General features: G+C 39.2%; 1 protein-coding gene across 1 annotated transcript in view; it reads right to left on the bottom strand.

Moving 5' to 3' along the window:
• The window catches only part of AGER (advanced glycosylation end-product specific receptor), a 291,830-nt gene that overhangs the window by 166,884 nt on the left and 100,914 nt on the right, over positions 1 to 24,032 (bottom strand). The window lies entirely within an intron of this gene.

Genomic DNA, 24,032 nt, shown 5'->3' on the forward strand with positions numbered 1-24,032 from the left:
CATCCCCATAGCTGAGATTAGAAGAGAGGCCCTAATGGAGAGATGAAAAGTCAGCAAGTAGTGCTGAAGTTGAATTCATCCTCAAGTCTTGATGAGTACCGTTGCAAGGTGGACCCTGTTTTTCACAATATCTCACCAAGGTGATACTGATATATAGACTGTATTTATATATCATATATCATAGACAAAAGTAAGTCAAAAACAAAAAAAGATAGCTGGGTGCACAAGACCCAGGATAAAAAGATGCCCAATCCTGGTCGGCGCACTGGTGCCAGGACTGGAAAAAAATGACAGTGTAGAATCCTCAAAATACAGAAACATTCCTACAATGGAGCCGGGCCAGGCCCAGGAGAAGGATGGACCCCCTGTTGTAGAAGGAAGTAGCAGTCCACAAAAATCACAAAAATTGATTGGGCAAAGAAGAGCCATAAAGACAATAGAGTGGACTACTGAGGATAAGAAAGAAATTATGTATTGTTACTATTATGTAAAAAGCCCAGAATTTCCAGACACAAGATATACAGAATGATTAAGAGAGAAATTAGATGAAAGAAAAATACTTCCGCAGGAAAAACTGTCAGAAGCTTCAAATAAAAATTTGCGTTCATTAATAAAACAGATTTTTGAAAAACAGTATATAGATCAAGAAACTTTGATCTGTTTGGAAAAAGAAGCATCTGAGGACGTGCAGAAATATAAACAACAAAATCTAGAGATATTTGAAAAACATAAAAAAGAAATATGGACATGGGAAAGAAAGAGAGATTTGATATGGTACAATATTTATGCAAAGGAGAAAGCCAAGTTAACTATTATAGAGAAGGCAATCTCAAAGATATTCAAAGAGAAATATAGGCAAAGGCATCCAGATATGGAAAATTTCACAATAAAAAAATAATATCACAAAGATGTAATGTAGAAAAGAAGATTAGTAAAGCAGAAGTTAAAGAAATAGAAGTTGAAGTTATGGAGTGCCTGCGAAGTGAAGGATTTAATGCAGAAGGTCTAAAACAGACTACATCACAGCAGGATGGAGTAAGTCCACAGAATAAGGAAAGGCAAGAAGATCAGGAGACATGTGAAGAAATATGGACATGGGAAAGGAAAACAGATTTAATATGTTGTAATATTTATGCAAAGGAGAAAGCAAAACTAACCATACAAAAGGAGCAGCACCAAAGATATTTGAAGAGAAATATAGGCAAAGGAATCCGGATATGGAAAACTTTATGATACAAAAAATAAGAAGACTAAGAGGAAAATTAGAAAAAGAGATTAGTAACAGAGAAGTCAAAGAAATAGAAATTGAGGTTATGGAGCAGCTGCAAAGATAATGATTCAGTGTAGAAAATCAAATGCAGAAAGCACCACAACAGGATATAGCAATGGATATCCAAATTAAGGGGAAACCAGTGGAACAGGAACAGGAAGCAATTGGTGAGGTGCCATATCAAGATATTTTGGAGCCTTCCACAGGAAACCAGTACAAATGTTCACTTGAAGTTAGACAGCAAGGAAAGGAACAGGAAACTGTGGAAACTCCGATGCAGTCAATGTTGAGAAGTGATGGACCAGTGAGTTCCCATATGACAGAGCAACGGATAACACAGGATAAAACTGAAGAGAATGTGCCACAGGAAGATGCTATGGAACTTTCTATAGAATGCCTGCAGGAAACAGAAAACAAGGGATGTACCCTCAGTTTGGATGAAAATGAGCTAAAAGAAGCGCTGCTTGATTTAATGGACATGGATAGATGTATTAAGATCAATGAGAGAAACAGACAGCAGAAGGTCAATAAAACCCAAAAAGTAAGAAGTCTGTTAAAACAAATGAATGCAGTAATCAGGACAGTCCAGAGAGACCCATGTGATATAACAGAAGTAAACAGGATATACTACTGTGCTGCTAAATTAATAACTGATAAAGTTCTACTACAAGATCACAGTGTAGTAAGGGAAAGTAAAGGGAGAAATCGAATACCATCATGGAATTATCAAATAGAGAAAACTATAAAGCAATTAAGACAAGAAGCATCACTGTTAGAAGATTATAGAAGAGGGAATAGATCAACAAAATACTAAGAAAGATAGATGTGATTAAAGCAATGCGCAGTATTAGAACAGACCAGGATCTATCATGCACTATTACAAATAACAAACTAAAAATTTCAGCACAGGTGGAAAAACTTAAAGACACACAGATAAATATAAGGGAAAAGTATCAAATAAGCAATGTATTGATGACCCAAAAAGGTTTTATAGAGAACTGTGAAGTAAGGTAAAAGGAATTGAAAGACTGCCAAAAAAACAGGAAGTAGATACATTTTGGAGAAGTATCTATGAAGATCCTGTGGAATATAACAAAGATGCTAAATGGGTAGAAGAAGTAAATGAAAGAATAAGAAGTTTAAAGGTACAAGATATGAAATGGGATGAAGTAACAGCCAGAGAGACTGAAACAAAGTTGAGAAATGCCTCTAACTGGAAAACCCCAGACCCAGATGCAGTACCTAACTTTTGGTTAAAAATATTAACATATTTGTACGAGGATTTAGCCATGAGTAAAAACTATTTATATGCGCACCCCGAACAGACACCACACTGGCTAACAACAGGCAAAACAATGCTCTTACTTAAGAGTGAACCTGCAAGCTACTCTAAAAATTATAGACCAATAACTTGCCTTCCGACGACGTATAACCTATACATGGGAATTTACGCTGACAGAGCTTATAGTCATTTAGTAGAAAACTCACTTATGGCAGTAGAGCAAATGGGCAACAAAGTCATATGGAACAAAGGATCATTAGTTGTTAAATAAAGGTATAGTGGAGAACTGTAAAAAGAGGAAGAATCTAAGTATGGCATGGACTGACTACAAAAAAAATTTGATAGTATTCCACATTCATGAATAAAAGAGTGCTTAACAATGTATACGATACACCCTGCACTGATTGACTACATTATAGTAACTATGAAACAATGGCAGACCACTTTGCAATTAAGCCATGATAAAGGACAGGTTGTTATCCCAGGGATACAAATTCAAAGGGGGATATTCCAGGGTAACTCCCTGTCACCTTTACTATTCTGTCTTGCCATTAATCCATTAAGCTGTTTACTTAACAGCTTAGGCCATGTCTCCAATTTGGTTCCTAGAAAACGACAAAGTCTAATGACTTCTCATCTTTTCTTTGTCGATGATATAAAATTGTATAGCTCATCAGATGAGGAACTGAAAGCACAGCTGCAGGTTGTCAAAACTTTTTCAGATGATATTAGAATTTTATTTGGTCTTGATAAATGTGCAAAAGCAACCTTTAAAGCAGGAAAACTACAGCACCAGGAAAATATCAGTTTGGGACAAGAATGTGATATAAAAGAACTTGAGCAAGAGGGAGTGTATAAATACTTGGGAACTGATGAAGGATCAGCAATAAAACATGAACAAATGCGAATAAAACTTAGTAAGGATCACTTTAGAAGACTTAAATTAATCCTGTGGACAGAACTGACATCTAGGAACAAGATTCAAGCTATAAATCAATTTGCTCTTCCCCTCCTAACATACAGTTTTGGAGTGGTTGACTGGTCCCAAAAAGTGTTGGATAGATTAGATATTAAAACAAGGATGCTTCATGCTCACCAAATGATTTATAAAAATCAGTGTATACCAAGATTATATATTCCCTGTTCCGAAGGAGGGATGGACCTTCTTGAAATTGATTACATGTATAGATCTGCAATCGTGGGACTCCACACATATCTACTGACCTCACAAGATCCAAATGTAGTGAAAGTTTTGAAACATGAGGAGAATAAATCTAAGATGACTTGTCTGCTTAACTTAGCAGAAGCATATCAACGTCAAGCAGGAATGGAAATCAAACCAGAAGTAGATAAAAACCAGGCAGCAACTGAATGTGCCAAAAAAAACAAAAGAAAGAATATAGGTGAATGACCAGATGAGAAGGCAAGAAATCTGGAAAAAACATAAATATAGTTGCAAGTATACAAAACTTCTGGAAGAGCCTCATGTTGATCAAGAGTGAACACAGGAATGGTTAAGGAGAGGGGAATTCAAACCAAGAAATGAAAGGTTAATATTGGCAGCCCAGGATACTGGGCTATGTACACGCTGGTTTACAAAGTCCATTGAACATGTGGGAGAAACAGACAAATGTAGGTTTTGTAAAACCGAATTGGAAACAGTCACACACCTTGTTGCTGGTTCTGACACATTAATGGCAGAAGGACTGTATACTGAAAGGCATAATAATGTGGCAAGACTGTTGCAGTGGGAATTGTGCAAACATTATGGTTCTGAAGTGGCTGAAAAACACTGGAAACATTAGCCACAAAGCATCATAGAAAATTATGAAGTTTATATGACATGGGATCACCCATTACCAACAGTTCAAAAGATAAATGCTAGAAAACTGGATATAGTGGTCCAAGAAAAGAAGACAAAAGTAGCATTAATCATTGAAATTGCCACACTCAGTGAATACAGTGCCTTGCATACAGAGAGACACAAAGTCATAAAATACCAGGATCTGCAGGCAGAAATGAGAGCAATTTGGAAGAAAGATACCCAGACAGTTCCAACAGTAGGAGCAACGGGTCTTATAAAAAATAATTTACAATCATATTTAGAAATGTTACCGATCCATGTAACCCCGTATGAATTGCAGAAGGAGTCATTACTGGGTACATTGCGGGTGCTGCGAAGAGCACTTTTGGCTGACGTCAAACATTGAAGCAATACTAATTTCATGAACTGTAATCGTACTTTGACTTAGGAATGGGGTCCATTCCCGTCATGGCATTAGAAACCCAAAAGATTTGGAGAAATTAAAAAAGGCTGAGATTAGAATGACAACCTGAGAGTTTCTAGCTTCTATCTTTCTCACTAAAATGAAGGGGAGTCACATTTGCACTTTTTCAGAGCAAGAACTGGTGAATAAATGAATGAATGAAAGAAAGAAATAGGGAGGCAATGACTAAAAGAAAGAAAAAAAGTTCAGTAAGACAGATAAGGATTGAGAAAATGAGAGAGTGAGTGATGAGTGACTCAAGTGATTAGTAACTGAGTGAGTCTGTGAAATGTAACAAACCTGCTGACTCCTATGTTATCAACCCTTCAAACTGCCCCATCCCATAAACGGTGATGGTGGTTGAAATCTGTCAGCTGCCTCTTAGCATTGTTGTGTACTCTGGCACAGACTTCTTACATGGCTTTCCACCACTTGCTTTACTGTGAATGAACACGTCCCTGACAGTAAACATATAATGTTTCCTTGTAACTCAACAGGGAGTTGGTCATAGTAAAACAAAGACTGCATTTTCTAGCTATTTCATTACTTGGAATGTATGCATATGGGCTGGGAGGTAGAACATGGAACACCTTAAAGGAGGTAAAGTGTCAGGGATATGGAATGCTACCATTCACAGTCACAATGAAGGGTGAGAGCAGAAAGACCAACAAGAAATTTATTATGGTGTCAGTGGGTTGTAGGGCATTATTGACTGCTGCATTATCAGTCTGTAATCCACAATCTGACCAAAAGAACGACGGCACTATTCGGATATTTGATTGAAAATGGTGATGGTGTCTCTGTCAGGGGGTATTGCTTTATGTTTCTGAGATCCAGGACCTCAAAGTTTATTATATTAAGTAAAGGGGTACACGGGTACAGCCCTGCACATGACAGGTAGTGGAGGACACAGCTACAGAAACAAATGTTTGCCATCAGTATTATCAAACAGACTTCTGGTATGATTTTTAAATCAAATGTCCGTTCAGTACAGCCTGCCTCAGTCTGAGGGCCTAGATCACTATTAAGAGGATATGCACTGGAAATAGCATATATGACCAGTAGGTAGTTATTTGTTTGACTGGAGCTGCTTTTTGAAGAACTAAAATCCTACAATCCCATTCCATAGAATGGGTTTAAAGTTACTGATGATATAACTTACCTTGATATTATATGATCTCAAATTTGGTTGCATTTAGAAAACAAGTATAGTGTGGTCCCTGCATTAGGGTGGCAAGAGTATGCCAGCCATATACAATAAATTCCATAGCTTGAATAGATCCAGTATAAGAAGCTTATGGTACTGTGATTTACTGAATAGATCTCAGTGAGGAATACCACAACCTACTGGCTAAGAGGAGGTAAACAATTTCCTAAACCTTTGCACACCTAAACAGAGTTTTCATGGTCAAACGGATTGAAACTCTTTAATTTTGAAATTTATTTCTAATACTTAAGCATAATATTATTATATGGCTTAAATAAAATGCTATTTTGCTGTTTGCACAAAATGTTTACATTTCCACAAGTATAATAGCAGATAAGAAGCAATATTTATCCATCCATCTATTTATCTATCTATGGTAACTAAAAATGTAGACTCACATTTGGTAGAAAGTTGTTTTGTATATAAAAAAATCAGAATGCACAAATGAGATGAATGTTCATTTGAGCGAATCATATATGGCCGAATTTAGTTCTATTCAGTGTAAGTCAGCAGAAGTGTGCAGGAAAATTAATGTTTGGATGAAAATGTGGTGGCTGTGAAGAGGTGCAAGACTGTGTTATAGTAGTGGTTGTGAGTATGCAAGTGTTTGCAAGTTATTGTTAGAGTAAGGGTTAGGTTTTATGTTGTCTGTATTCTGCATCCTTCTGTCCTGTGTAGTGGTACTGTCAGGGACCCCCCGCCGCTTACCTTACTCATGTGTGCTAACCCTAAACATAACCCTACCCCTACCACTGCTTCTAGCCCTAACCCTAGATATTACATTACTAAAACCCCTTTCTCTAACAGTATCACTTGGGAGAAGATACTCAGTCTCAATTTTGTAGCTTTGGTTTGCTTTTTTAGTAGGAGTGTTGTATTCAGTGTTTTATGACTGGCTTTTTAAAATCATTCATTATTTTATTATTCTCTCTTTTCTGTTCTACCATTTGGGATTCTTTTGAGTTTTCTGTCTTTCATGATGAAATCACACACACACACACACACACACACACACACACACACACACACACACAGATATATTTGTGTGTGTGTGTGTGTGTGTGTGTGTGTGTGTGTGTGTGTGTGTGTGTGTGTGTGTGTGCGCACATACATATACATACATATAAATATATCATTCTTATCAAAAAAATCTTAGTGAAAGTTCTACTTGAGCAAGACTTCTGTTTTATCCAGTGTTTGGTAAAAACCTGGAGCACATGTTTTCACATGGAGGCTGCACCCACAGGTGTACATTACATCTGTGAAAACCCCTTGCAGAGAACAACTGTTCGCTGAATTATAACAAGCCAAATCTAACTCCCTGGAACACCATTCCAGCAAAGTTTTTCCTAGTGGAAAATAATGCTTGGCCAACTTAAAACCAGACAAAAGTTAAACCCTTCAAAGTGGAGGGGGGGGGCCTGTGCCCCCCCCCCAACTAAATATACCAAATCCGAGATCGCACTACAGTGGGGAGAAGGGCAAATTCCCAATGATGGCCAAGTGTCTTTTTTTCCTCCTAGGAAAAAATTCACGGAAATTGTGGGAGTTAGATTTCACTGGTTATTGTTCGGCAAACAGCCATTAGCTGAAAGGGATTTTCGTGGACGTAATATAGACCCACACCCACAAATATCCCTTACCTAAATAAATGTAACTCCAGGTTCACACCGACAGTGTGGAAAAGGAGAAGTCTTGAAAGTCTTGATTGATTGGGACTTTCACTAAAGTTGTTTTTCAGTAAAACTGTACGTTTCAAGTATACATATATAAACATACTGAGAGACAGAGAGAGAGAGCAAGAGAGAGAGAGAGGGAGGAACTGACTCTGCTACCTAAACTCAAGCAATGACGAACAAGTCCAAGTTTCTGTTAAAGATGTTGATTCTGTCCTGACTTCTAACTGTTGGCTATTATCAGCTAGAAATCATTCAGTACCATTTATAACTATTCTGGTCTTCAGAAAAAAAAAACTATGCAGTAAGCCATCATTTTAGACATATCAAAAACATCACCGCAGAATAAAGGTAAAACTCTTGCATGCAGTGTGCTGGTAAACCTTGGAAAAGCACTGCTAATGATAACTAGCTCAGGCATTACAATAATGAACACAATTTATTCTCAGGAATGAAAAACAAGTTAAAAGAGAGAGGAAATTGTATTTTACAAAACATTTCCCTTACAGGATGTACCCGTGATGAGATATTACCATGCTGATAAAAAGGCTCCAGGATGCACTTTCTTTAATCCAAATACAGACAAAAAAAAAACACAGGAAATGCCTTGGCTAAATATGAAACCAGGTCAACTGGAAAGCCTTTCAAGTTGCAATAGCCAAGGTATTTCTGTTTAGTTTGCCTGGAGCAATTCAACTTGAGCTTCACTAGTGCAATTCCTTATTTGAGCAGGAGAGGGCAACAAAACATCAGGACAACTGTGCTTTCAATCCCACATCAATTTGCTTTACTTGATTGTGATCACTGATAGGGAAATTACTTCACATCAATTTAAAAAAAATCCAAGATTTAATGCTATTGCTCCTAAATAGATAAGTTATGATAATAGATCTTGAAGATCAATTGAAAGAATAGAAATTGCTCTGCCAGCTGCCTGTTTAGGTACAAATGCATAGAACAAACCTGGAATAAGTGTTATCAGACCTCTTGTTTTGGCTTTGAATGTATTTCCCCTTAACTGCAAGTTTTGCAAAAGTTGATACTTTTGGTATTAATAGTTTATACAATTCAGACTAAAAGTAAACTCTCCAAGGTTCAGCTCTGATAAATGTCACAGCTTTATGGTTTATCAGAATTTTTACATCCTCCGCTCCTTCCCATGTGTGTTTGTGGCATTCAAACTTGCTATGTACTTGTCTACTATGTAATCACAGATGATACTCATATACACACAAACACTCAGCTGTGTGTGCCTAATCAGCTTTATTTACCTAGACAGGTTCTTGCTTCACGGACATTCAGCTCATCTTGCGAGGTTAATGGAATGTACGATTTTTAAATTTAAGGAAGTGCATTTTTACAGGCAAATTGTGAAGCTTGGAGAGATCATTTAAAAAAAAAAAAAAGTGGTAACGTGAATCAACAAATGAACCTGGGGAAGATGGAAACTATGTGTTTATGGACAAGATTACCTCTTAGTATTAACTCTGATCTTGGACACTCCTCCCAGTCTAATGTCATTAGCTCATTCTACCCAATACAGAGAGAACATCTGAGAAGGCCAACCCACTCACCTTCTGCTGTTCCTCCTTTCTCCCTGTCTAAAAAAAAAAAAAATGCCTGAATCTCCTTGTTCTGACTGTGCTTCTCAAAAATTTTGGAAATATAGAGTATATTTTAGTGCATTTATTAAAACTGTATTTGCATTAATATTGCTACAACTCAAGTGCTCTAGGTTGCACTGCATCTGAATTGTTTTAATGTTGTTTTAGCTGCTTTTCTGTATATAAAGACTTTTCTGTATATGTAGACTAGCTACTTATTCTACTGTATTACTGCCTCTTAAATCATTTTTCAGTTGTGCACTTTCCTTGCTTCATTTAAAAAAAATTTAAATTGCTAATTTTGTAGAGTTTTAATTGCATTTACTGTTTAGGGCTACACACTCAAGTGTGTTAGCGTTTTCTGTGTTTAGTTACTGTATTATTGCATTGTTTAGCCTGTTTTAACCAAAAAAAAATACTATCTTGTCTGCTCATTTCCCACCTTTTCTAGCCAGTCCTTATCCCAGGCCTTGCTTGTCTCAGGACTTTATTTTCTGTGCTCAGAGCTATCCAGACCTTGCTGTGGCAGAGGGAAGTCCTACTGCTTACCAGTGGGAGTGGTGAGCATTCTACTGCCTATCTAACACTAGAGGAGTGGTTTCCAGCTCTGAAATTGTAATTTTATTAGCCATTTGGGCTGATTTCTATCCCTTTCAACTTTCTAGCATACAAACACATGTGTTTGCACGTTTTTCGCATCGTGCAGCACCGCGGAGCTACGGTTAAAGTATTCCAGGTGCCAGAAAGTCTGCTCTTCAAATTTTTCCTTAGAACTAGCTTGTTTCTCAGTAGTAGCAATAAAATCTGAACTCCTGTGACTAGCACTTGCTCTAGAACCTGCTGGAAAGCACTAGGAAGCCTTAAACTGATACAAGCACTCAACTCTCCTTGTTAATAAGGAGAAATTAATCTTAGGCACTAAACAGCCTATAATTGCGAAGTACCTTGCAAAGGTAAGGGAAAACAGCTCTTGTACTTTACAGAAAAAAGCACCTAAACAGGCATGTCCAAGGGCCAGCTTCCAGTGATTTCTCCTGTCCACCTGGTGAATCTGGGCATACTAGGGCAATGCAGCAACTGCCTCATGTACACAGACAACCCTCTCCTCCTACCACCCAACACTACAGCCTGCGAGAGATGCACTTACATAGCCAAACTGGAAGCAAAGCTCTCTCCAGCCAATATTGTGCTAGACAGTCAAGAGGAGAAGGTTAACACCTGCACTACACCTCAAGCAACACATAACCCTTCAAAACCCACACCATCAACACCCACACATAGCAACACTAAACCTACATATGCGGAGGCCCTTAACATTAACCTGCCCAAGCAATGACCTCCAAAGCTGAAACACAAACAAACCACCAGTCACAACCAAAGTGACACATAGCTCACAACACCAGTGTGCCACCCAACAACAGCCCCTAAGGCAAGGAAACATACCCAACACTTTAGTCATAGATGACTCTATAGTCAGGCACACTGATGTCCCACTCACCAGACTGAACAAGGAGAAAATTACAGTCAGCTGCTTGTCAGGTGCCAGGATCCGCCACATAATGTATGCACTGAAGTCACTCCACAACAAGTACAAATGCGACTCTGTCATTGTCCATGTTTGGAGTAAATGACTTGAGACGTACCTCCCTGGACTACATGAAAAGAGACATGGAAGAGCTCTTAGATCATGTGGCCTAGGCAGGTATGACCCTAGCCCTGAGTAGCATCCTGCCTTCGCCCAGAATGATACCACAGTTTAAGGACAAAATGATTGAATTCAGCAACTGGCTAAGCTTCTGGTGTCATTCAAAGGGGATCCAGTATCTGTCTGCCTGGGACGATATGATCTTCAAACCACGATGCTTTGCCAGAGATAGTCTGCACCTGTCAGCCCTGGGATTCAGGTTACTGGCTAAAGCTCTTGCCACCCCTATAGTGGCTTTTTTAGGTAAGGTTCAAAGGACAAAATCACCACCATAACAGATACAAGCATGCAAAATCTGAAAGTAATGCTACTCAATGCTAGAAGTCTAAAGCTCAAAATACACTCTCTCGAGGCACTCCTAAAAATCGAGAACATCAATATCTGTGCAGTAACTGAGACCTGGTTCAAGGCTCCAGAGAGCACCCCTACAATACCGGGCTACAACTCTTACCACACTTTTCGGCTACCAAACCAAGACCGAAACACTAAAGGTGGAGGAGTGTCTATATTCACCAAGGATATTCACACCTCCAGGCTAGTTGCCCAACACAATGCCTCTGAAATTCTTCAGGTGCAAATAAGACTGCAATCCAAATTGTAGTTTGCTACAGATCCCCCACCATGCCCCAAGATTCTCACTACACCTTTCTAAACATACTGGAAAATATTAAGATACAACCAGTTCAACTACCCTGCCATTAATTGGGAAAACTACTCAGGTACCAACACCTTTTCCCAACGGTTTTTGAAATTCATAAATTCCAACGCCCTGGATCAACTAATCCATTATCCCACCAGGGGCTCCAATATCCTAGACCTGGTTATTACCAACATGGGAGATAGATGCTCCAAACCAGTGGTCACCCTCTCATTGGTCAGATCTGACCATAAGCTAATCATCCTTGACATCCACATCCCACCCACCACCCCTCCCCCAGTAAGGAAACCTCCGTAAAAAAACTTCTCCAAAGCCAACTTCATGCTACTCAAGTCAGAAGTGACAAACTTATGACACCCATGCAGACGGGAGCTGAAAGTCTGACTGCTGAATCCTACACTAAGGCACTGTGCGAGCACATCCACTCATGCATGAATTGTGCCATCCCAAATAGAACCAAGACCCTCTCCTCCAAAACAAGGAAGCCAATTTGGTGGTCCCCTGCCATAAACAAACTATACAAGAGAAGGAAGAAACTGTTGCAGAAAAGAAGAAAATCCCAGGATGCAAAAAACTCCCTTACCAGCCTCAGTAAGAAGCTGAGATCACTCATAAAATCCTCCAAAGCTAGTTACGAAAATAAAATTGCTAAAGATTCCAAAGACAATCACAAGGCATTCTATAGTTATGTCAAGAATCTAAATGGCAATGCTCAGATCTGCTCTGAGCTACAACAGAATTGCATTAAATATACTGATCCCAAGGATATTGCCAATATCCTGGCAGATCAATTTAGTGCCAACTTCACACCCCTCTCACTCCCTAAAGGGCCCATCTCAGTACCAAAAGATTGCCAAATTCCAGTAATCATGGCCACACAGGTAGAAACTGCACTCTCCAAAGCTAAGAATACAGCATCCATGGGACCAGATGACATCCCGGGCTGTGTACTACATGAACTACAAAATGAACTGGCACCTCACCTAAGTGTCATGTTTAATCATAGCCTCACCTCAGGCTTCGTGCCCACTGAATGGTGCACAGCTGCAGTTATCCCACTCCATAAGTGGGGATCCACCTTGGATCCCAGGAACTACCATCCCATCAGTCTGATGAGCCTGATCTGCAAGGGCATGGAATGCATTATCATGGAACTTATAAACAAAGACATTGTCAACCTTCAAACACTGGGCCCCACCCAGTTTGGATTTGTGAAGGGACGATCTTGTCTCCTGAACCTGTTTGATTTCTTCGAATCAGTCTCCAGAGCTGTGGACAAGGATAAGGTGGTCCACACAGCCTATCAGGACCTCACCAAGGCCTTCGACACCATCCCCCACTCTGGAATCATAGATAAACTTACTAAGCTTGGTATAAATCCCTACATCACTCGATGGGTTGCCAGCTGGCTTACTGACAGAACCCAGACTGTAAAAGTAGCTGACTCCAAATCCAGCTCCAGACAGGTGACAAGTGGAGTACCTCAGGGTTTAGTCCTGTGACCGCTCTTGTTTGGCATCTACTTCTCTGAAGTACAGGCCAACACTAAGGGACTCTGGCTAACAACTGGGAGCCATTATTGAATCCCCAAATGATGTGGATATTCTACAATAGGGCCTTACAGAAACAGATGCTTGGTGCCAGAACCATGGCCTTAAGCTTAATACCAAGAAATGTATAGTTATCCCCTTTGGGAAAAACCATGTACCCATGAATTACCACATAGGTGGCAGTACACTAAACACCGAAAGTGTGATGAGAGATTTAGGGACATAGGTGGACAGTGGTCTCACCTTCGATAACCACATTGCCACAACAGTCAGGAAATCCTTCTATGTGGCAAACCTAATCACTAAGGGCTTTTCATCCAGAAAAAGGAGGTCATTGTCCCACTGTACTCATCCCTCATTAGACCCATAATAGAGTGCAACACCCCACTTGGTATGTACCTCACAAGACATCTGCAACAGCTGGAAAGGCCGCAGAAATACCTCACTAAAAGAATCACAGACCTAAAGCAGATGCCCTATGCTGATCATCTAAAAAAACTCCAGCTATACTCTGTGGCATATCGTCTACTCAGAAGTGAGCTCTGCTTAACATACAAGGCCATGTCAAACCCTGAGCTGTTGGATATGCCCCACTTAAAGAAATCCCAATCCCTTATAGCTACATGCTCCAGGGATCTAAACCTTGTCATCACAATGAACAAAACATGCTGGAGGGATAGGTTCCTGACCCAGAGACTCCCCATACTCTGGAATAGACTGCCCATACATGTCAAGTAGAGTGCCTCCTTGGCCTTCTTCAAAAGGAACCTTAATGATTGGATGGGAGATAGGAAATTCACCTCGGGGATCACGTCAGTCACCCTGCTAAACAGGGTCCAGGGTAGTAAATATTGTGGGAAGAAATATCCAGGGAATTGTTATGGCTAGGCTTGTATAGGCCCTAGGGCCGATAGCCTAGTACCAACCTATGAACTTATGATACCATAACAATTTTTAAACAGAAATTAGATGATCTGATGGGTTCACAGGTACATGACACAAGTTTTGAGGAATCAGCATTTGTTTATCGGCCTTAGGGCTTGAATGCTGGAAACTCAAACTTATGAGCTATGGTAGAAAGGGGGAAGTGGTGTGATAGCTGTGACCTTCAAGTGGATGGGCATTGGGCATGTTTTCTTGGCTTGACTCTATCTTTATAAAGAGATTTATATCTGTTAAGTCGCTCAAGATCAGCATTAGGAAATGTAAGGTCAACTGTGACCTTATGGTTATAGTCAATTCAAAAAAACCATCACAGCTAGCTAGCACTGTGGCATCGAGGTATAAAGCCCTGACTATGGTCCAGGCAAATTGGGTTGGATTAGCAGTGCTAGCATCTGGGTGAGGAGGATAGGTTTGAAGGAAAGAGAGGAGGTACACAAACTAGGGGCACACGGTCACAGTTTGATTTCCATTATGACATTTTTGAAAGGAAGCCTGCATGAATTGTCTTTGCTCATGAATTATCTTAATGTTACTAGATATTTAAATTTTAATTTCAGTGCGGATCAAAATGTTATCAATTTATTGGATGTATTTATTTATAGAACCCAGAGTACACTTTTGAGTATAAATTTTAAATAAGAAGTACAAAGTAAAAAAAAAAGTATATAATTTTGTATATAACAGGCAAACTATATCTGCTAAAACCACTACTGTATCAGGTATGACACAGGAGAGAAGATAGTTTCTTCAAGTTAAATGCAGTTTATTTTGTAAAGTAAAATTAATTTTCAGCTTAAAAGAAAACAATCACACATTTCCTAAACATATTTCTTATTATTTACAGTTCCACTCTATGTTTGCCTGTCCACTTTTAAAGTCTCTCAGTGAAACACAATAATCCTTACTGTTCACAAGCCAGGAATTTGAAAACTACTTTGCAAGCCCCAACTAAATCCTCAGTAAGGCTCCTGAAACTCCTCAAGTAAACCCACAGATGCCTGGTAAACCTTAAGCAGAGTCACACTAAACCTACATATGCCTGGTACACCTTGAGTAGAGTCACAGCAAACCCACAGATGCCTGGTACACCTTGAGCAGAGTCACAGTAAATCTACATATGCCTGGTACATGTTCAGCAGAGTCACAGTAAACCCGCAGATGCCTAGTTCACCTTGAGTAGAGTCACAGTTAACACATAGATGCATGGTACACCTTGAGTAGAGTCACAGTAAACTCACTGATGCCTAGTTTACCTTGAGTAGAGTCACAGTAAACCAACAGATGCCTGGTACACCTTCAGCAGAGTCACAGTAAACCCAGAGATGCCTGGTACACCTTGAGTAGAGTCACAGCAAACCCACAGATGCCTGGTACACCTTGAGCAGAGGAACAGTAAACCCACAGATGCCTGGTACACCTTGAGCAGAGTCACACTAAATATACATATGCCTGGTACATGTTCAGCAGAGTCACAGCAAACCCACAGATGCCTGGTACACCTTGAGTAGAGTCACAGTAAACACACAGATGCATGGTACAGCTTGAGTAGAGTCACAGTAAACCCACTGATGCCTAGTTCACCTTGAGCAGAGTCACAGCAAACCCACAGATGCCTAGTACACCTTGCGTAGAGTCACAACTAACAAACAGATGCCTGGTACACCTTCAGCAAAGTCACAGTAAACACAGAGATGCCTGTTACACCTTGAGTAGAGTCACAGGAAATCCACAGATGCCTGTTACACCTTGCGTAGAGTCAGTGTAAACCCACAGATGCCTGGTACACCTTGAGTAGAGTCACAGTAAATGCAGAGATGCCCAGTACACCTTGAGTAGAGTCACAGTAAACCTACTGATGCCTGGTACACCTTGAGTAGAGTCACAGTAAACTCACTGATGTGTGGTTCACCTTGAGCAGAGCCACAGAAAACCCACAGATGTCTGGTACACCTTGAGTAGAGTCACAATAAACAAACAGATGCCTGGTACACCTTCAGCAGAGTCACAGTAAACACACAGATGCCTGGTACACCTTCGGCAAATTCACAGTAAACACAGAGATGCCTGGTACACCTTCAGCAGAGTCACAGTAAACCCAGAGATGCCTGTTACACCTTGAGTAGAGTCACAGGAAATCCACAGATGCCTGTTACACCTTGAGTAGAGTAAGAGTAAACCCACAGATGTCTGGTACACCTTGAGTTTAGTCACAGTAAATGCAGAGATGCCCGGTACACCTTTAGTAGAGTTACAGTAAACCCACTGATGCCTGGTACACCTTGAGTAGAATCACAGTAAACCTACTGATGTGTGGTTCACCTTGAGTAGAGTCACAATAAACAAACTGATGCCTGGTACACCTTGAGTAGACTCACGGTAAACCCACTAATGCCTAGTACATCTTGCGTAGACTCACAGTAAACCCACTGATGCCTGGTACACCTTGAGTAGAGTCACAATAAACCCACAGATGCCTGGTACACCTTCAGCAGAGTCACAGTAAACCCAGAGATGCCTGGTACACCTTGAGTAGAGGAACAGTTAACCCACAGATGCCTGGTACACCTTGAGTAGACTCACAGTAAACCCACTGATGCCTAGTATACCTTGAGTAGAGTCACAGTAAACCCAGAGATGCCTGGTACACCTTGAGTAGAGTCACAATTAACAAACAGATGCCTGGTACACCTTCTGCAGAGTCACATTAAACCCACAGATGCCTGGTACACCTTGAGTAGAGTCACAGTAAATGCAGAGATGCACAGGAAACCTTTTGCAGAGTCACATTAAACCCACAGATGCCTGGTACACCTTCAGCAGAGTCACAATAAACCCAGAGATGCCTGGTACACCTTCAGCAGAGTCACAGTACACCCACTGATGCCTAGTTCACCTTGAAGAGAGTCACAGTAAACCCACTGATGCCTGGTTCACCTTGAGCAGAATGACAGTAAACCCACAGATGCTTAGTACACCTTCATTAGAGTCACAGTAAACCCAGAGATGCCTGGCACACCTTGAGAAGTGTCACAGTAAACCCACAGATGCCTGGTACACCTTCAGCAGAGTCACAGTAAACCCACAGATGCAAAGTCACAGTAAACCCACAGATGCCCGGTACACCTCCAGCAGTTACAGTAAACCAACAGATGCCTGAAATAGTTGAACAGAGTCAAAGTAAACCCACAGATGTGTGGTACACCTTCAGGAGAGTCACAGTAAACCCACAGATGCCTGGCACACCTTGAGTAGAGTCACAGCAAACCCACAGATGCCTGGTACACCTTGTGTAGAGTCAAAGTAAACCCACAGATGCCCAGTACACCTCCAGCAGTTACAGTAAACCAACAGATGCCTGATATACTTGAGCAGAGTCAAAGTAAACCCATAGATGTGTGGTACACCTTCAGGAGAGTCACAGTATACCCACAGATGCCTGGCACACCTTGAGTAGAGTCACAGCAAACCCACAGAGGCCTGGTACACCTTGAGCAGAGTCACGATAAACCCACAGATACCTGGTACACCTTGTGTAGAGTCACAGTAAACCCACAGATGCCCAGTACACCTTCAGTAGAGTCACAGTAAACCCACAGATGTCTGGTTCACCTTGAATAGAGTCACAGTAAACCCACATATGCCTGGTACACCTTGAGCAGAGTCACAGTAAACCCACAAATGCCTGGCACACCTTGAGTAGAGTCACAAGATTTTCATTGATATTTTTCACACTTTCTTCAAATTGGGATCTACTAGGTGGCTCGATATTTGGCCTCAAAATCTCTGTCTTTGAGAAGAAAATGCCTCTGATATTAAAACCCTTCCCAGTTGATTCACACTAGACTATGCTATGTTGTCGACATGTATTACTCTCAGCTTCTTACTGTAATATATGGTACATATACAGCACATCAGAACACCCTTTCTGACATATCATATAGCCACTATGCCATAATATACTAAATATTGCCTAATCAAATCAAAGATATTATATCAGACATTGTGGAAGAGGTCAGAGATTTTCTAAAGGGTAGAACTACTGAGAGAAGTTAGAGGATTTTTGTCGAATTTGAAGAAGAGGGTGAAAAAGGGGATGCAGGCAAGCAAACAGGTGTAACACTTTTTTATATAAAACATTATTGACAAAGTAGAATGGGATTTTCTGTTTAAGGGTTTACAAGAGATAGGAGTGTAATACAGATTTAGTAAGAGCCATATGACATGCACCTAAAGTACACCTTATAGATACAGAATTACAGAATTAGAGAGTGGTAGCAGGTAAAGATGCCCACTGTTACCTAGTCTGTTTCTGTTGGGTACTGAGATACATGCACAGAGCATTAAACCTCATCATAGCACTACATCAGAAAATGGAGGACATTTTGATTATTTGCATATGACTGCACATTAATTACTAAATGTTTTTTCTAGAATTTTAAAAGGATGGAGCATTAGGCTGTAACTGGACTGAGACAGTTGAATTAATGATATGGACAGTGATGTGTGGAAGAAGAGCAGATTAGCAGGAAAAGGGATATGAAACATCTGGGTATATAAGCTTTTGATTCACAGGACGTACTTTAGTAGATAGAATAAATTTACAATGCAAATTGTGATTTTACTCTAGGCTCTGTACTGGTATGTTCCATCAGAGGGCATTATCAGCTGGATATAAAAGGTACAGGAAGATTGTTACAGATTTGTTCTGGTAATAGAGGAAGTAGAGCATTGAAGCAGAGACCGAGATTAAGTAACATTTGGGAGACTGAGCTATGCCAGATTTACAACTGTATACCTTAGTAACATTTGGTACATACACGATAAGAGCACGAGAAGAAAAGAAGGAAGGTGAATGGGAGCTGATGAAAAAGGCAGAGAGAAGAGGCAGATCATCAAAGATACAAGAGCATACAGGAGGTAATGGGGTGAGCATATGACTGGCTAGAAAAAGAACGCTATGGTTGATTTTACAAAAAGGTGGGCTGAAAGGGGGTTTTATTTATGATCTTATTAAGCAAGGAGCATGAAATAATCCAGACATTAGAGCAGATGACAACACAATGATGTGAATAAAATGTGATAATGGGGTGTGTGGAAAGATAATGATTTTTTTATCACAAGAACAAGATGAAAAAAGAATGGGGTTAGTATAAAGAGATGTACAATCTAGAAAATGGGGAATGGTTAAATAAGAGTAGATAAATATTGTCTTAAAAAATGAGCTAGTAAGAGAAGGAGCTCTAGCATATATGCATGGAGCAAAAATAAGATTAGCAGAGAATAAGAGAGAAATCGACATGGAAGAGGGTTTGAAGTGCAGTACTTTATAAGGAAAATTAAATTACTGGAAGGTTTGTGATTTGTTATGGAGACTTAGAATGAAATATAGTTCAATTAACAATACTGATTTTACACCCAGGAAATAAAATGAGTTCTTTAAAAGAGCAGAACAATTCTGATTTAATCTAGTGTTAGTTGATAGTTATCTCCACTCTTCCACTGGAATGTGGGTAGTGTTAAACAGTCATTACTTGCATGAATTCATACTCACATAAATCTTCTTAATTCCTTATTTTTGCATTGTTTCGTTAGTACAGACTTTAATGCATTAACCAATTGTTTATCTGTCAGTTTGATCATTACAGGGGACTCAAAATAATAAGTCATACATAAAAAGATACTTTGCTTCTTTCATCTCCTGAACAGCCATTATCTTGTTGTGAACATTGGCCTCCTAAGGAATTACTGAGCTGCAAATCATTATGGCTATAACTCATTAAAACAATATGTTTAAAAGTGTTTTTTTTTTTCTCTAAGGAAAATAAATTCTCCTCTGAGTCTGTTGGGGTGGGGGATACCTTCTACCCCCTAACTTATATAATAAAACTTCACACAACAAATAGGAAAGATGAGAAGGCTTACAGTTGCAGTGGTCATGTGTTGCACCATTATCATTGATTAGGTTTCCATGAGCATTAAACATTGAAAGAAAAATAAGAATACATTTCTTTCATTACTGATTATTTTATTGTAATATCTTTTAGCTGGTACATTTCTAACTCAGTGTCAATACAGCTCTAGAATTCTTTTTATGACACTGGTAAGAGTAACACAACCCAAAGTAGCTCTGTTTCTTCTAAAAGTTCTTCATACATATCTATAAAATGCTGTATTTAGTTTTATATATAGTGTTTCCCTGGTTTGTAATTTACTTTCAGATCAAATTTCACAAGATTATGTTACATATTCTGCATTCTCATAGGTGCCTTGAACAAATACTTTTTGAACATGTTTTGAAAGGATTTCTGTTATGTTTCCACCTGAACTTCTTTATCACTGACATATTCATGAACTTTCACAGTTTTACTAACATAGTCATCTGTAAGTACTCTTGACTCATAGACAAGAGGCCTATTGTCTTCTATGATTACATGTCCTATACCACTTTGTTTGACATATACATTGGTAACTGGCTTATTCACTTCATTTTATTTTAATGTTGGTACATCTGTAACTAGTTTCGTGAGCATTTCAAAATGTTTTTCCTGTCCAAGGTTCCATCTCCATGCTACAAGTAGTCATCACAGCTTTTTAAAAGGGATTACTATCAAAAACATGAGATTGTAAAGCACGAATGGTGATGTTACTGACGCATATGTTCGACTCAGTTGTTGATATTAATTGTCTACAGTTGCCATTCCCAACCATGCTTTGTGTCCCTGCCTTGTTTATGTCCTTATGAACTGACAGACACTTGTACGTTGACATTCTGAATGTCGCTCCTACCATGTTTGAGTCAGTGCCTGTCGTTTAACTGACTTTCTGCCTTTTGATTGTAAACCTTTTAAAAGTATAGTTGTTTCAGGCATATTAGGTAAAATCATTTTAAAGATAACACATGATTCTTACAAAACAAATCATTTTAATGATACGTCATTCTTACAAAACTCTGTAATACCTGCTTTCATTATTAGGTTTTAGTCTCTCTCAGTGACATTCTTAAGACATTAGAATGTGACCCATGTGTTACAGATTTGTCACTCTCATTTTGCATTCAGTTATTCAAACTGAAATGATGCTGTGCACTCAGAAGCTGTGTCAATCTCTTGTGTTCTTCTTATGTCTGACTCCACACCAATAGATCAAATATGTTCGGAACACCAACCAAGCATCGACTGGTGCTGATGAAATAAGAAAAGGAAGTCTAAGGAATCTAAACCTTCCTAATGATACAATAAATGAATACAACTTGGAGCTTACATCTAGTAGTGAAACAGCTCAGCATTTGGTACTCTTAAGATTATGTCTTCAGCTGTAAGTGATAGGCAATTCTCTCCTTTAATCATTTTATTCATATCTCACAAAACAATGCAAATGATAATGTTTTCCTTCTTTATAACACTGATTATACTGTTCATGTACTATTGGAAATAATTGTTTCTTAATGACACCTATTCTTTCCATTTAGTAAATTTGCTTTATTTATTATAGCTGCTGGTATGTTTTTAACGCATGTGTTGCTAGCACAGCATTAAGGTTTATCTGTATGTGATATTATCCTGGCAAAATGCATATAAATAAATTGGCTAATTCATATAGGAGATAGGTGCTATGGATTTGTATTGTAAGATGTCTTCATGACAATCAGACTGAGTTGAAACATATACAGATTTTGCTTTTACAAGGTGAATTTGCTTTACCTTTTTTTAGCTTTTAACAATCTCCAACACTCAAAATATTAGGCAAATTAACTTTGTAAATGATAAAATTTGAACACAAAATAATTTTCTTCCTTTTAATTTTGTAGTCACATGTCATCAGATTTTGACCTTAGTGCTACGTCATGATCAGCATATTTTAACAATGTGCACACTACACTCAATATCTTAGCTTAGGGATAAAGCCACACTATAATTAGGGAACTTCTTCTTTCGGTTTTTCCTGGTTAGGGATTGCCACAGCGGATCACATGTCCGCTCATGATTGGCAGTAGAGGTTTACAGTGTCGAGTTGCCAGCCTGGCACCCAACCTTCCACAGAAGGTACACACACACACACGCATGTACTCACGCCTAGGGCCAATTTGGAGTATCCAATCCACCTACAGCATGTCTTTGGGATGTGGGAAGAAATTGGAGCACCCAGAGGAAATCCACATGACCACAGGGAGGACATGCAGACTCTGCACAGAAGGTACCCTAGCCAAGGATCAAACCAGAGAACCTCTTGCTGTGAGGTGGCAATGCTAACCACTGCACTACCGCCGGGAACAAATTATCAAAATAAGGATAGATTTTAAATATTACTCTTGGAGACTTAGAAAGTTACTAGATTAACTAGTTTTGCTTTTGCATGCATTTTCTAAATGATATGGAGTTGGAAACTCAAATGTCTGTCATTATTTAGTGGTGACAGCTTTGCTCCAGTTCCACCAAGTAAGATAATTGATTTCCTAGAAAAAGTTAGTTTGCATTTTTTTAAGTTCATGAAATAGTTTATTTGGTTGTGTACGTGTGGATTAGGCTGCATCTGCAAACTAGAAAGATTTTGATGGATTGAATTCAGTAGGAGAGAAGCTCCAACAGTAGCCACAGCAGCAACCACAGGAAACAATAAAACATGTTACTGTCTATGACGTAAAATTTCTATTTTCTGTGCTGTTTATACTTTCACTTTTCTGAGTTAACACTTTATGATATCAAGCTAGGTCTTTAAAAATTATTTCATCTGGAAAAATAATTTTGTCAAAGGAAAATTGTTACCTACATTAGCAGTATGTTCCTGAGATCTGGAAAACTGCATTTTAAACTTTAAAATTACATTTACTTAACAATGTGGGCCTGTTTCTAACTGGACCAGAACTACAGATAACATTATATTTTAGGATTGCCACCTTACTGTGTGGTGAAAACCGGACCAAAGTCACAACCCCTTGCACTTCCTGCAATCCTGCCTCTCTCCACCCATTTCCCTGCCCGCCTCACCCACTGTCCTGCCCATTTATGATGTGAATAGTTAAGTGACCTCAAGCTAGAATGCCTTCCTTTGCCTTTTCTCCCTTCGTTTTACAAGTCTCAATTTTAAATGCATCATATTAGTGACGTGTTTCAATTGAAAAGTTATCCTATGGCTGCTTTTTTACAACTCTGGCATTCTGTTTGTGCAGATAAACAGAATACTGGAGTTTGTACAGTGCTTTTCGGACTACTGGACCAACATTCTGATTTCAGGAATCTTTCTGGATCTCCACCCGTTTTGTAAAGTTGCTGTGCTCAACTCTGGGTCATTGCACCACAAAGGAAAGGAGAACCCCCCTCCATTCTAGTAAAGATACATCTGTGGGGTGTACAAGCTCATTTACAGTGAGCAATTTGTTGACCTAAAAGAAATGTACATCTAGTTTATTTTTCTTGGGTTATCTGATTTAGGCTCAGGAATTGCTGAAAAAATAGCAGTGTAAAATGTTTAACATTCTATTTAAAAATTTAGTTTTATTAACTTTTGAGATGGCAAGTAAACCTTCCAAACAGTGGCTTAATCATGCTATCTGTAGAGTTCAGAGTATTTTAACTACCCCAGTAATGGATCTTATCTTGCAACTAAGAGATAAACACCTAAATGCTTTTGTATCCTTGTTGTTTTGAATATTTTATGTTGGAGCATTATTGCACCTCTGCAGGCAGAGGACATTACAACTTTGGACACCTGTGCCTTGTTCTACACCTCTCCTTTGTGTGCATTATAATCAGAGTGAAAAGCCAATATTACCCTAAAGCAAAGCACCACAGCTGAGACAGCTCTTCTTAAATCCTGGTGTCATACATAACTTTATTGTTGTCACTATACAATATTTTAAATACCTAAAAAG

Source organism: Protopterus annectens, chromosome 9.part0 (genome assembly GCF_019279795.1).
Source record: "Protopterus annectens isolate FY-2018-M chromosome 9.part0, PAN1.0, whole genome shotgun sequence".
Lineage (NCBI taxonomy): Eukaryota > Metazoa > Chordata > Ceratodontiformes > Protopteridae > Protopterus > Protopterus annectens.